Genomic DNA, 12,182 nt, shown 5'->3' with positions numbered 1-12,182 from the left:
AGTGTTAAACCTTTCCCCAGTACATGCACAAGGATATGTTTCAGGGGACAGTACACTGTCAGCCCACCGGGGACACTGACAGTGTGTGTGTCTGAATGTAAAGACATTGACAGAGGTAGCTGCACCTCGTGCCAGGCTCTCATACCTGCAGCCCGAGCTTGACTTACAGCAGCCTTAGTCATTCTGCTCACACAGTGTGTAGCTGGGATTGGCGCTCTAGCTTTAGGTTGTCCTTGTCATTGACAGCATAGAAAGTCATGTTGACATTGAATGTCACTCACAATGCTTCTACTGCTACATTACCCTTCCCAGGGACTGCAGATGCAAATAACAGGTTGCTTTGTGTATTTCACGGTCCTTTAAAATAGATGAAAATATCAAATATATACTCTTCTTGATCTTGCTGTACCTATTATTCCCCCTTTTCCATTAACATCCATTCAGTGCATGCCAAACCCATTACCCTTTCATATATTTTTATGCCATTTGGTCCCTATTCACACATTGTTTTTTTATCTGTGCCCATTTCTGGCCCTAATTGGGCTTTTTCCCAAGCGCTGACTGGCTGTTGTATGAGGAGGAGTGGGCTTCAAGGCTCCACTCAGTTTCAGAGTCTGACATCATGCACAACAGCATACAAGACACGGTGCAGAAATTACCCTACTGCTGGTGAAAGACATAGGATGAAAGAGAGAGAGGGGAAGGGAGTGTGTGTGTGTGTGTGTGTGTGTGTGTGTGTGTGTGTGTGTGTGTGTGTGTGTGTGTGTGTGTGTGTGTGTGTGTGGTGTGTGTGAGAAAAACAGAGAGAGAAAAGGAGAGAGAGGGAGAGAGTGCTGATCCAAACTGAGCAGCGCAACTTCAGAGAAGCAGAAATCAAAGAATGGGTTCTGAGAGGATTTGCTAAAGAAATGGGGGAAAGGGGGGGGGGGGTGAAGAGAGGAGGAGGGAGGAAGAGGAAGGGTGGAGAAGCTTTAATTACAGCTGTGTAGTGGAGCCAGACAGATACAGTACCCTACACATACACTCGCTCTCTGTCCTCTTTCTCTCTCGGCCCTTCTTCTCTGGCGTGCACTTTGAAAGAGAGACAGACACAAAGGGGAAGTGACAGAAGTTGTCTGCTCTAATAGACTGAGAGCTCGCTTATCTCCCTCCATCTTTCCCTCTCTATTCCCCCCCCCCCCCCCCCCCCCAGCATTGAGTTTTTAAGACTTTGTTGTCTCGCAAATAGTGAGTATCCCCAAACGAAAACCGTCAGGGTGGTATGGGCGTTTCAGAGAAACTGAAAGAGGGAAACTGAGAAAGCAATTGTCGTTTTTTGTAAACTTGTCTCACACTAACAGTTGCGTGTCTTCAGCCTTTGTATATCTCACAGGTATACTATACGCCTGGCGAACGAGGCTAGGTTTGTTCTTTGAGAACATTTTCATGCATTACTGCTTGTTCTCATGTCGTCGTCACTACACTCTTAGGGGAACCCTTTTGGTTCCAAGTGAAACCTTTTTTGGGTCCAGGTAGCCGAAGAGTCCTTTAAGGTTCTAGTATACTGCTGCTTAGAGTATACTGTATATCCACTTACTCTTTTACCCCACTATGACATTATTTATGGGGCCTCGGTGCTTTACTGTTTTGTGCAACTCTACAATTACTGCTACTTCCTGTTTCAATGCTTATTTACCTTATTCGGATTGGCTCAAAGCCCGATCCAGTGTGGTATGAAAACCTGCAACCCATGAGAAAGCTGGCTTCCTGTCCACATTTTTGCAATCAATCCTTTTTTTTCTCACTCCGTCAACTAATGAGTAGAAATCCCCCATGATAGCTATGATAATTAAACTGCATCTAATTACATCTAATTCAATTCCAGTTTGGAAATGGAGATGAGACGGAGAGGAGATTGCAGGCTTTACCCACTCGTCAAACACTGGTTCAATATACATTGTTTCCACATAATATTCACTTTAAAGTATATCGGATGATGTTGACTACACGTCGGAAACTAATGAATTTGCAGAAAGTCATCAACGTGAGGGCATTCAGCCTTTTTTTCAGCCAACTTTTTAAAAAACAATGTTTTGTTAATTTTACTTTGAATTCACCTTAGTTGAAAACTTACCATGTAAATCAACACTAGACGTTGAACTGATGTCTGTTGCCAGCTGGTAGGCACACTTCTAGGATCAGAGCATTCTCAGCAAATCCTGACCTTAATACCTGTTAGTGCTGGAACATCCAAAACTGACCTTAGATCAGTGCTTTGCTGTAAACGGCATGGAGATTATAATATATAACATTGTGTTCACTCTGCTGCACAGACTCTAGCAAACAGACTACCAGGGCTCAACTCTATAGAGAGGAACAGGGAGGGGAGAGGAGAGCTGGCGAGGAGGGGAGAGAGGAGAGGTGGCGAGGAGGGGAGAGAGGAGAGGTGGCGAGGAGGGGAGAGAGGAGAGGTGGAGGGGAGGGAGAGAGGAGAGGTGGTGAGGAGGGGAGGGAGAGAGGAGAGGTGGCGAGGAGGGGAGGGAGAGAGCTCGATCCCATACGTCCAAAATAGATGTACCAGGCTGCGAAGATTTGCTGGAAACACACACACACACACACACACACACACACACACACTGGCAAACCTACCTACTGGGAGTACATGAGTGTATGATGAGTGTGAATGCATTTGTCCATATGCCTGTCTGTGTCTGTGTTAGAACGTATACATGTGGTACATTCAGGGATGTGTGTTGCTCTGCTCCAGTTCATCTCCCTGTAAGTGTCAACTATGTCATCTCTAGTCAAGCCTGACATGTACTTCACCCCATGAATATGCAAACAGCCTGTGGCCAATCTCACTAACACCTCACCCTGTTGCCTGCTCCCTAACTGCACACCTCACACCTCGATCTGAGACACTGCTGGGTGAGTCACATTGGGAGCCTGGCTACGATTGTACACACACACACACACACACACACACACACACACACACACACACACACACACACACACACACACACACACACACACACACACACACACACACACACACACACACAGACACACACACACACACAGCAAACTAGTACAGGAGGAACTACAGTACAGTATATTCCACTATATTCTATTTACTGTGTATCTTTTTTTCATGCCAGCGGGGGAGACAGAGAGACTTCACAATGAACAACTCCTGGTGCACAGTATGTGTTATAGGATGACGTGGACACAGAGTCAGGGTTTCTGTTGTGCTTGCTAGTGTATATTAAAGGTCTATGGGTGTTTATAGTCTATCCAAGAAAAAGCAACCTGACCCACTGGCAACCGATCTGCACAACACAACTGAAATGACCAGCATTTACAGCTCATGGTTTACAATCCACCACCACATCGGGCGATGCCTCCATTGTCCTCCCATAGAGGCTTTTCACAGTGTTCACAACACGGCACAAAGATGATGTTGCGTTTAACAGCCCACTGAGTGCTGAAGGGTCCTTTGGCTCTGACACAACATGAAAAGAAACAGAGAGGGAGTGCTTTTTAGCATCCCACTGAAGTGAAGGAGAGGAAAGGGGTAGAGAGGAGAGGGGGGGTGGAGAGGAGAGGGGTAGAGAGGAGAGGGGTGGAGAGGAGAGGGGTAGAGAGGAGAGGGGTAGAGAGGAGAGGGATGGAGAGGAGAGGGGTGGAGAGGAGAGGGGTAGAGAGGAGAGGAGAAGGGTGGAGAGGAGAGGGGTGGAGAGGAGAGGGGTAGAGAGGAGAGGAGAAGGGTGGAGAGGAGAGGGGTGGAGAGGAGAGGGGTGGAGAGGGGATGTTTAGAGAGGAGAGGGGTAGAGAGGAGAGGGGTGGAGAGAAGAGGGGTAGAGAGGAGAGGGGTGGAGAGAAGAGGAGAGGGGTAGAGAGGAGAGGGGTGGAGAGGAGAGGGGTGGAGAGGAGAGGGGTAGAGAGGAGAGGGGTAGAGAGGAGAGGGGTAGAGCGGAGAGGGGTAGAGCTGAGAGGGGTAGAGAGGAGAGGGGTGGAGAGGAGAAGGGTGGAGATGAGAGGGGTAGAGAGGAGAGAAGTGGAGAGGAGAGGGTGGAGAGGAGAGGGGTGGAGAGGAGAGGGGTGGAGAGGAGAGGGGTAGAGAGGAGAGGGGTGGAGAGGAGAGGGGTGGAGAGGAGAGGGTAGAGAGGAGAGGGGTGGAGAGGAGAGGGGTAGAGAGGAGAGGGGTGGAGAGGAGAGGGGTGGAGAGGAGAGGGGTAGAGAGGAGAGGGGTAGAGAGGAGAGGGGTAGAGAGGAGGGGGTGGAGAGGAGAGGGGTGGAGAGGGGTGCTAGTGTGAAGTAAACAGTGTGTCTGTCCATCAAGAGAGGAACACACACAGAGAAGTAAGGACAGTTTGTAGCAGGGACCATGTCCTCCCATTAAGGGTGTGTTGTTGAACAGTGGCACTGGGTCGTTGTGCCCTGAGATGTGTGGGTGTTGGTGTGTGTGTGCGTGTGTGTGTGTTCAACTTTCACAGATTGGCCTCCCACTGAAATATGTCCCTTTTAACCCTCTAACATGTGAACAGTCCAACTACACACCCCTCAAGTCACAACGTCACAGTCGTACTGTTATTGACACACACACACACACACACACACACACACACACACACACACACACACACACACACACACACACACACACACACACACACACACTCTGTTCAGTAGCCCTGTTAGAGACACTAACAGGAATATTCCTTTCAAGCCTCACCCACTCTCAGACCTGGGGTGAAATACGATGTGTGGTGACACTATATACTCAAGATGGTGGTTGAAGCTGGGGAGAGTAATGGTGCTACAGGGATGTACGCCATGCCACCCCATGCTAAGTGGAGAACCCCAATACACTGTGACATAGTACCAGCCAAGAGAAGGAACAGACAGACGGTCCTGTTAGCTCACCCGCTACTGAATCTTCAAATCTGATCGATTTGACTGAATCTGACATTTATTTTCAACTCAGGTTTACGTTTAAGAAGAATGTAGGGTTATTCAGAAGACGAGGGCAACAATCGATTAAGAAGACGTTTTGAAGAATGTATTCGAGAAAGTATTGATTCACACAGTGCACAGTCAATTAGACTCCTAATATAAACAGAATTGAAATAGTTGCTATTCATACTGTTTCACTTGGTTTTGTTCATCTTCTCCTGGAGAGAAAGGACATACATTTAGTGTGGTAACAGTACTGTTTGCTTTATGGATAAACAACTGTTTCTATCCTATGTTAACTCACATACATAATAATTAGGTGGGTGCTTATGTTTGTCATATTTCACACGTGAATTGGAAATGACATTTTTGCATGTCCCACTCCCCCTGAGACACCCTCAGAGAGTGGGGTCAGAGCCAAGGCTCAGCCATTATTGACAGGAGACCCTGGAGCAATTAGGGTTAATTGCCTTGCTCAAGGACACATCGACAGATTTTTCACCTAGTCGGCTCGGGGATTTGAACCAGTGACCTTTCACTTACTGGCCCAATGCTCTTCTGTTATTTGATCTTCAAGGAGGGCAGACGGGTGTACTTTAATGAACCCCTTTAAGCTCTCAGAGCCTTGTTCATCCTCTTTCTTGTTGTAGCACTAAGGCTAAGACACTGATTTTCTACAGGTACCTTTCAGCGCATGTCAATATCCCTCGCAAACAAGGAAGCTCCGTATGAAACACTAGGGTCCCCCTGGGAGAGCTCATGCTAATACTGTGTTCACTGAGGATCAGCACAGAGACAAAGCTATGGTTGACTGGCTCAATAGAGCTATAGGAAGTAGACTATAACAAGTAAATGGGCCTGTAGCTGGCTCAATAGAGATGTATTTATAAAGCCCTTTTTACATCAGCAGATGTCACAAAATGCTATACAGAAACCCAGCCTAAAACCCTAAACAGCAATCAATGCAGATGTAGAAGCACAGTGGCTAGGAAAAACTCCCTAGAAAGGCAGGAATCTAGGAAGAAACCTAGAGAGGAACCAGGCTCTGAGGGGTGGCCAGTCCTCTTTTGGCTGTGCCGGGTGGAGATTATAAGAGTACATGGCCATTAAGGCCAGGTTTCTTCAAAGGGTTCTCCTATGGGTACAGCCAAAGAACCCTTTAAGGTTCTAGATAGCACTTTTTATTCTAAGATTGTAGAGTTATAACAACTACACCGACATGAGGCTATAACTCTAAGAGCTACAGTACGTGGAGTGGACTGACCTGTAGCTGACTCTGAGGGAATTGCCTGATTGTGGATGTCTCTCCGGGGATGCAGCAAGTACAGTGGATTGACTTGTAACTGACCCTACAGCATGTTGATGACCTATAGTTGACTGTTGAGCTAATGTATTCAGACTCCCTAGTGGAATGCTCATGTTAATGATTTGACCTCTAATATGTGAGGTAATTACCAGCGGGCTGCGTGGTCACATTGTGCCTTTGGGCGATTCCACGCGAGCAAATTTTTTTTTTTAGGACTCAGATTGTTCTGGCAATTCTCACATAGAAACTTCATTGGGAGGAATGTTCGAATTTTTTTTTTTTTTACTTTTTGTATCGCAAACCATTTTGGGGAAAATCATGAAGAAAGTGACTTTTTTAGGCCCTTTTTCGACCTGCCTCCTGTAAGACACTATGATATGTGAACCGTACATGATACAGACGACACCATGGTGTAGTTCTGCTCTTTTACAGTGTGCTCTATCATAAGGAGCATGTCTCGATTCTGAAAAAAAACAACAACGTCATATTCAGTTATTCAACGTTAGACATCTTGTTTAAAACGCTACCCTCTACAACAACATACAAGTTCCATAGCGGGCTCTCTGCTAATTCTAAAGGTATGATCAATTTTATGAGCACCACCAACAGCATGAATGGGAAAATGGATTCAAAAGGAAATTTTACTTGCCGACTGACCAATCCTAAAGCTGTGATTGGTTAATTGCCTATGATTGAAATATAAATATGTATAAAATTGGTCATATCATTAAAAGTACCAGAGAGCCCACTCTGGAAATGTGACGTGTTTGAACAATATGTCTAAAACTAAGCTAAATCAAGAAGGGTCGTTTTGAGATATTCGTTTATTTTTATGTTGAATAAATGATTGTGGGAATGTGTATTTCAGAGTCTAGACATACATACTGGAGAGAACACGACAAGGAGTATAATGACACCATGAAGTCGTCTGTATCACAGATCATCGTGTCTTACAGGATGCATGTATAGGTCTAAAAAAAGGGCCTGAAATGACCAATTTCATCATGACTTTCTCGAAAAGAAATGGTGATACAAATGTAAAAACCATGTTAAACATCCTTCCTCCCTATGAAGTTTCTACGTGAGAATCGACAGAACAATCTGAGATACAGTACCCCAAAACATATTTTACGCTGCCGCTGGCCTGTAATCGCCACTCTACTAACTGATCCAGGGTCAGTGTGTGGTTTGCTCTTAAAACTACTGATAACTGGTAGCCTACCCATTGGCAGTCATCTTCAATTTCACCACCAGACCGTTTAACTAAGCTTCTGGCTGGATCACAAATGCCTTTTGAATTGGCATTTAGTTAATAAAAATAACCTAAATTACCTCCATTACATTGTTATAATGACCCTTTTAACACAGCAGCCAATGAGATCAAATTGAGTGTTTCCATGTACCAATATGATCGCAGGAAGACATTTCCGTGTCCAAATGACCATCGCGATCATTACGGCTCGTCAGGAGTCAATGACAGCCAGGACGGTCGTCAAGGTAACACGTCACACGGTGATGGGTTGACACGGCGATGCGTTAGGACCCCAAGGACACTATGTCACTCACTGTCACACAGGGGCCTCATCTGTCACCGTGGAGGGAGATAACTACCGGATTGCGTGGGGGGGAGAGAAGAGAGTAGAGAAAGAGACAGAAGCAATGAGACGGATTCTAGAAGAGAGTAGTGAGAGTTCAAAGAGAGGTGGGGAGAGAGGGAGTGAGAGGGAGTGAGAGAGGGAGAGATAATAGGCAGAAAAGAAAGAGAAAGAAAGAAAGAAAGAAAGAAAGAGAAAGAAAGAAAGAAAGAAAGAAAGAAAGAAAGAAAGAAAGAAAGAAAGAAAGAGAAAGAAAGAAAGAAAGAAAGAAAGAGAAAGAAAGAAAGAAAGAAAGAAAGAAAGAAAGAAAGAAAGAAAGAAAGAAAGAGAGTAGGGAGAGAGAGAGATAGATGGTGAGGAGAAAAGTGAGAGAGAGAGATAATAGGTTGCCATGGAAAGAAAAAATGGTGACCTTCTCTCGCAGCTCTCCTGTAGAGGACTTAATCTGCTGTAATTACCTGACAAGTCAATAGGACTGGAGTGTGATGGCGGAGAGCCCTCACACCAGGTGACTACCATGACAGTCACACCTCATACCCACTGGCATGATAATAGAGCAGACAAGAATATACAGTGACCTCTCTGTCTTAAAGGGAATGGTCTCAGATACTTTAAGTCATAGGGTTGTATGCCACAGGGCAGTGGTGTGAAGTACTTAAGTAAAACTACTTTAAAGTAGTACTAAGTAGTTTTTTCTGGTATCTGTACTTTACTTCACTATTTATATTTTTGACAACTTTTACTTTTACTTCACTACATTCCCCCCAAAATATTGTACTCTTCACTCCATACATTTTACGTTTGAAACTTTAGTACAGTTTAGCAATTCGATGTACTTTTGATACTTGCGTATATTTATAACCAAATACTTGAAGACTTTTACTCAAGTAGTATTTTACTGGGGGACTTGAGTCATTTTCTATGAAGGTATCTTTACTTTTACTCAAGTATGGCAATTGAGTACTTTTCCCACCACTGCAACATGGCAGTATTTGAGCTATGTGTTCCTTTATTCTTCCAATTGGTTGGTATTGGTTGGGGTAGGCAGCTCACTCCAGATGATTATCACTACCACCAAACCTCATACCCACTGACATTATGATGGAGAAGAATATACTGTGACCTCGCTGCCTTAAAGGGAATGGTCCAGTGCTGTATCTGAGCTATGAGTTTCTCTCACCTTTCAGTGACCATCCCTTTATGGTTTTCTAAGCGACAGTCTGGTATCTTGGGAATAGTTCAATGGTCATTTTATTTTATATATATATATAGATATTTCCATGACAAAAACGGTCCATGTGACTCCAGGTGAAAGCTATAAACCCTTATTGATGTCACTTGTTAAATCCACTTCAATCAGTGTAGATGAAGGGGGGGATTTTTACGGCGTGAGACAATTGAGAAATGGATTGTGTATGCGTGGGGTATGGTAGTAGATGTCAGGCGCACCGGTTTGAGTGGAACTGCAACACTGCTGGGTTTTTCACGCTCCACGTGAGCCAGCATCCCTGTGTAATGCTTTTGAGACCTTGTAGAGTCCATTCCCCGACAAATTGAGGCTGCTCTGAGGGCAAAACGGGTTGCACACTAAAAATTAGGACGGTGTCCCTAATGTATAGTGCATTCGGACTCCTTCACTTTTTCCACATTTTGCTACGTTACAGCCTTAATATAACATTGATTCAATCGTTTTTTCCCCTCATCAATCTACACACAATACCCCATAATGACAAAGCAAAAACGGAAATATCAAATTAACTTGAGTATTCAGAACCTTTACTCAGTACTTTGTTGAAGCACCTTTAGTAGCGGTCAAAGTCTCAGGTTTTCTTGGGGATGACGCTACAAGCGTGACACACCTGTATTTTGGGAGTTTCTCCCATTCGTCTCTACAGATCCTTTCAAGCTCTGTCAGGTCGGATGGGAAGCGTTGCTGCACAGCTATTTTCAGGTCTCTCTAGAGATGTCCGATCGGGTTCAAATCCAGGCTCTGACTGGGCCACTCAATGACATTCAGAGGCTTGTCCCGAAGCCTGCTGTGTGCTTAGGTTCGTTGTCTTGTTGGAAGGTAAACCTTTGCCCCAGTCTGAGGTCCTGAGCGCCCTGGAGTAGATTTTCATCAAGGATCTTTATGTATTTTGCTCTGTTCGTCTTTCCTTCGATCCTGACTAGTCTCCCAGTCCCAGCTGCTGAAAAACATCCCCACAGCATGATGCTGCCACCACCATGCTTCACCCTAGGGATGGTGCCAGGTTTCCTCCAGACGTGAGGCTAGGCATTCAGGCCAAAGAGTTCAATCTTGGTTTCCTCAGACCAGAGAATCTTGTTTCTCATGGTCTGAGAGTCTTTAGGTGCCTTTTGGCAAACTCCAAGCCGGCTGTCATGTGCCTTTTACTGAAGAGTGACTTGAGTCTGGCCACTCTACCATAGAGGCCTGATTGGTGGAGTGCTCCAGATATGGTTGTCCTTCTAGAAGGTTCTCCCATCTCCACAGAGGAACTCTGACGCTTTGTCAGAGTGACCATCGGGATCTTGGTCACCTCCCTGACCAAGGCCCTTCTCACCCGATTGCTCAGTTTGGCCCGACGGCCAGCTCAAGGAAGAGTCTTGGTGGTTCCAAACTTCTTCCATTTGAGAATGATGGAGGCCACTGTGTTCTTGGGGACCTTCAGTGCTGCAGAAATGTTTTGGTACTCTTCCCCAGATCTGTGCCTCGCCACAATCCTGTCTTGGAGCTCTACGGATAATTCCTTCCTCATGGCTTGGTTTTTGCTCTGACTGTCAACTGTGGGACCTTATATAGACAGGTCTGTGCCTTTCCAAATCATGTTGAATCAATTGAATTTATCACAGGTGGACTCCAATCAAGCTCTAGAAACATCTCAAGGATAATCAATGGAAACAGGATGCACCTGAGCAAAATTTTGAGTCTAATGGCAAAGGGTCTGAATACTTATGTAAATAAGGCAGTTCTGTTTTTTTATACATTTGCTATAATAAAAAATTTAAACAGTTTTCACTTTGTCATTATGGGATATTGTGTGTAGATTGATGAGTATACATTTGTATTTAATCCATTTTACAATAAGGCTTTAACGTAACAAAATGTGGAAAAAGGGAAGGGATCTGAATTCACTGTGCGCTCTGAACAAAAATATAAATGCAACATGTAACAATTTCAAAGATTTTACTGAGTTAAAATTTCTATAAGGAAATCAGTCAATTGAAATCAATAAATTAGGCCCGAAACGGTCCCCCAGGTGAAGAAGCCAAATGTGGAGGTCCTGGAATGGTGTGGTTCCAAATGGTCTGCGGTTGTGAGGCCGGTTGGACGTACTGCCAAATTCTCTAAAACGACGCTGGAGGCAGCTTATGGTAGAGAAATTAACATTCAGTTAATGGCAACAGCTCTGGTGGTCCTGCAGTCAGCATGCCAATTACATGCTATCTCAAAACGTGTGGCATTGTGTTGTGTGACAAAACTGCACATTTTAGAGTGGCCTTTTATTGTGCCCAGCACAAGGTGCACCTGTGTAATGATCATGCTGTTTAATCAGCTTTTTGTTATGCCACACCTGTCAGGTGGATGGATTATCCCCAACAGGGATGTAAACAAATGTGAGCACAACATTTGAGAGAAATAAGCTTTTTGTGCGCATGGAATTTTTCTAGGATTTTTTATTACAGCTCATGAAACATGGGACCAACACTTTACATGTTGCGTTTATATTTTAGTTCCGTGTATATAGTTCCAATGGTCCAGTTAGTTAGAGCAGGGTGGATGTGTAGCACATGGGTAGCACAGCGAATAGCTAGCTTTTCACGTGGTAAGACAAGGCGGTCTTTTAAATACCTCAAGATGTGTTATTGCACATTGTGTCAATGAAGGTTTGCCGGAAAGGTATCTTATTCATCTTCAGAAAATATTCACTGCATTGTAATCCTTAAATGTTATTTCAGACAGTCTGGCCCAATATGTTGTCTGGCTGTGTTTTATATAGAGCTGTTGTCTAAGTAGATTGATTGTGTATATGACCTTGGGTTGTCTAGCCAGCAACCACCACATAATCCTATAAAGAGAAGCGGAACAGTCAAAGCATCAAGAGGATAAAGAGCCTGGCCTTACACACACACACACACACGCACGCACACACGCACACACGCATACATACACGCACACGCACGCACACACACACACACACACATGAACACACGCATACACGCACACGCACACACGCACACATGCACACACGCATACACACACACGCACTCGCGCGCACACACACACACACATAAATACACACACACACACACACACACACACACACACACACAGTGTCTGC

The 12,182-nt window shown here is 44.8% G+C and overlaps 1 protein-coding gene across 1 annotated transcript in view; it reads left to right on the top strand.

The window, feature by feature from the left end:
* The window catches only part of LOC110495135 (alpha-1,6-mannosylglycoprotein 6-beta-N-acetylglucosaminyltransferase B-like), a 158,771-nt gene that overhangs the window by 45,169 nt on the left and 101,420 nt on the right, over positions 1-12,182 (top strand). The window lies entirely within an intron of this gene.

The sequence above is a fragment of the Oncorhynchus mykiss genome, chromosome 17, assembly GCF_057628025.1.
Source record: "Oncorhynchus mykiss isolate SJ-2025 chromosome 17, ASM5762802v1, whole genome shotgun sequence".
NCBI classification, from domain to species: Eukaryota; Metazoa; Chordata; class Actinopteri; order Salmoniformes; family Salmonidae; genus Oncorhynchus; species Oncorhynchus mykiss.
This window is presented reverse-complemented; position numbering and strand designations above follow the sequence as displayed.